Below are 3,867 nucleotides of genomic sequence, written 5' to 3'. Positions count from 1 at the left end.
GTTTTATCGAATTTTCAAATAAGAGAATCCAAAATTAATAGCCCTTTGAGTTTATCTAAGTTAAAAATTAAAGAAGAAAATTCTGAAATAAAAGAATTAACAAAAAAGGTCGAAAAATTAAATGAAACCCTAAACACTAAGTTATGACAATAAATAAAGAGAAAATATATGTAACCTATCAAGATAAGAAACAAGAACTCTTTGAAAGAGAAAATCGGTTGAATTATTTACAGTTTTCTGAAATAAATCAAAGAGCATTTGAAGCTCTAAAAATAATCTATGACAAATTAAAAGGAGAAGTTGAAGAGTTAGAAAAATTAATAGAATCTCTGGAAAATAGTGATGAATCGATGATAGAATTTGCAGAAATTCTAAGATAAATAATGAAGTATACAAAGATTGAAAGACCAGAAAACAAAATAAAAAGAAAAGGCGAAAAAATTAAAAAGTAAAATAAAGGAGTATAAAAGGGAATTAAATAATCTTCAGTTCGAAATTAATGACCTTATAATAAAAAGGATAGAAATAAGAACAAATATAAACAAATTGGAGTTAAACTTAAAAAATTTATAAATGCTTGGAACATCATATTATGACTTAAAAGAATTAAAGCTGTTGAAAGAAAAAATGGAAAATGAAGTTGAAAAATTAAAAAGATATTTAGAAACAACAAAAAGAGTAGAAATAAAAGAAGTTTTGGAGGATTTGAAAAATTATATTAAAGAAAAAGACAAACAGATAAAAGATTTTATATACAATAATCAATGCAAAAAAGAATATTATAAACTAAAACAAGATTGAAAAACTATAAAAATGAAATCAGAATTAGTAATAGTAGAAATGCTCAATAATTATGAAATTACAAATTATAAAGTACCACCAACCAAATCTATACAAATTATAAACTTATTCGAAGCAAAATATGAAGAGTTAATAATTTTGAAAAAGAAATTACATTTTAAAAATTGGTATCAGAGCCAAGTTAACGATTAAAGGTAACACTTTCTCTTTAAGCAACACTTTTTGTGATACGCTTTTAAAATCAACAAATAACCATAAAAGATAAAAATCTTTACAAATGCATCTGTACACTAGATGCCCCCAACAATTATTATTATCAACAATTTTTTTGTTTATCTGTAGACATTTTAGTATATGTGTGACAGCAAGTCTGAATTAATAAGTTAAATACGCACTATCATTTTTTGGTCATCACCCACAAAATAGATTTAGCCTCCATTTCATATATGCCACCTACAAAATGGAGCCAAAACTTATATAAAAAGTGTTGACCACCATCTCAATCCTTCAACCCGCGAAATGGAGCTAAATGTCACAATAAATTTTTAGAAGGTTAGATTTAATAGTGTTTGTATAGTTTTTTGGAGTGTTTGAGAATACTTTAGATAGTTCTGGAACGTTCTAGAATGTCCTAGAAGGTCCTGGAATATCCTAGAAGGTTCTAGAAGACTCTGGAAGGTCATAGAGTATTCTAGAAGAGTGTAGATATATATAGAAGTATAAAGAGTGGTATGGAATAATCTAGAAACATTTAGAAAGTTGTGGTAAGATAGATATTTGTAAAGAAGGTTCTGAATGATTAATCTGGACCATTGATTAGATTTAATTTTAACCATCCATTGAGGAGGTGGATGGCTATAAATAGGAGGTGAGAGTTAGTGTAAGGTGTGTGAATCATTTGTGACAAACACTTGAGCAATAAAGTGTTCTTCCACTAAAGCTTCTTTCTCTTGTGTTCTCTTATATTCTTAGCTTTCTTGCTAAGTATTGAGTGTTAGGCTGACTTGGTCTTAGCTCAAGAGGTTGAGTAAGTCCGAGTGTCGGCACGGTAGCGTTGGAGTGTGTCCAAGGCCGTGACAATTTGGCATCAGAGCAAGGTTCGAGAGGGAGCACAAGTGATTTGTGGATATGGCTTCCAGTATAACCATGGAGCATGTTGAGTCTCAAAGGGGAAGGGATGCTATTTCTTCTCAATGGGGAGGCAAGAAGATCCATTCTTCAAGTGAGCCTAGAGGTAAGGACTCTAACTTCTTAGAAGAAAGAGTTTCTATGTTGGAAAATGTTCTATCCTCTATGGATGAGCGCTTCCAAAGGATAGAACATGACAAGGAGACCCTCGAGGCTCACGTATTAGGAGAATTAGATGCTTTCAAAGAAAGCATGCTCCAAATCGAAGAGAAACTTGAGAATTTCTTAAAGCTATTTGAGGAAGTTAGAGTTTGGTTCGAGGAGGCAAAATCTCGACCAACCATTATAAGGGAGACGACAAAGATTGATCTCCCCAAGCCAAAGGAGTTCAAGGGTGTAAGGGATGCTCGCGAGGTGGAGAACTTCCTATGGCAAATGGAGAGGTACTTCGAAGCCCAAGGGGTGGTCGAAGAAGCAATAAAGGATGTACTGTAGCTCTCTACCTTTCTGATAATGCTACTTTGTGGTGGAGGAGAAAGTGCGTAGATATGAAAAAGGGTACTTGCAACATAGCCACATAGGAAGATTTCAAAAGGGAGTTGAAAAGACAATTCTTTCCTGAGAATGTGGTTTATGAAGCAAGGAAGAAGTTGAAGGGGTTGAAGCACAAGAGTACGATTAGTGACTTCGTAAAGGAGTTCACTACTCTCACGCTTCAAATCCCCAACTTAACATCAGAGGATGCATTGTTCTTCTTCATTCATGGACTCTAACCTTGGACAAAGCAAGAACTACAAAGAAGGAATGTTAAGGATGTCGATGAGGCCATCGTGGTGGCCGAATCACTCACTGAGTATCATAGGGGAGACTCTAAACCCAAGTTTTCCTCTAATCCTAGTTCTGCTAAATGTGGGGGAGACAAGGGGAAGAGTTTCTAAACCAAGAAGGAAGGAAAATACTCTTCAAAGAAAGAGTACGAGGAAAAGAAGAAGGCTTTCGTACCTAAAGGAGGATGCTTCGTGTGCAAGGAACCACACCAAATGAAGGACTGTCCCAAGTTAGGGACTCTGGCATCTATCGCCGAGGAACGAGAGGCCCAAACTCAAGTAACTGAGTGTGTTGGATCCATCCAACACATAAATGCTGTGAATGGCAAAGAGGCAAGCACTGCAGAAAAGAAAGGCTTGATGTATGTCAAAGCCTTTATCAATGAAAAACCTGTCATGGCTATGATCGACACTGGTGCTACACACAACTTCATCACGCCTGATGAAGCAAAGAGGCTTGGGTTGAAGATCACCGAAAAGAGTGGTTGGTTCAAACCCGTGAATACCAAGGGTGAACTCCTTAAGGGAGTAGCAAAAGGGGTTGAGATGACTCTTGATTCTTGGAAGGGCCTTGTAGATTTTTCAGTAGCACCCATGGATGATTTTAAAATAGTCATCGGGCTCGATTTGCAAAGGAAGGCAAATATAATACCTATGCCATACTACGACGTAGTATGCGTCATGGAGAAAGGGTCTCCATGCATGGTCCCTATAGTCTCTAAAGTTGGAGGACTACCGATACTCTCTGCTATGCAACTCAAGAAAGGGTTCAAGAAGGGAGAGATTACATATTTGGCTCTATTACAAGAGGAGTCAACATCCGAAAGAGAAGACGTCCCTCCCAAAATTAAGGAAGTCCTTGAAGAAAATAAGGATATGATGCCTCCCAAGTTGCCAAAGCAACTACCATCTAAGAGTAAGTTAGATCACAAGATTAAATTGAAAGATTCATCCGTCCATCAAAGGCACCTTATGGCGCACTCGTTTTGTTCTAAAAGAAGCATGATAGTTCATTGAGACTATGCATCGACTATCGAGCACTAAACAAGGTAACCATCAAGAACAAATATCCCATTCCTTTGATAGCCAATTTGTTTGATCAACTTGGTAG

Source organism: Arachis duranensis, chromosome 7 (assembly GCF_000817695.3).
Source record: "Arachis duranensis cultivar V14167 chromosome 7, aradu.V14167.gnm2.J7QH, whole genome shotgun sequence".
Classification (NCBI taxonomy): Eukaryota; Viridiplantae; Streptophyta; class Magnoliopsida; order Fabales; family Fabaceae; genus Arachis; species Arachis duranensis.
The sequence above is the reverse complement of the archived record's forward strand: the minus strand, read 5'-3'. Positions refer to the sequence as shown.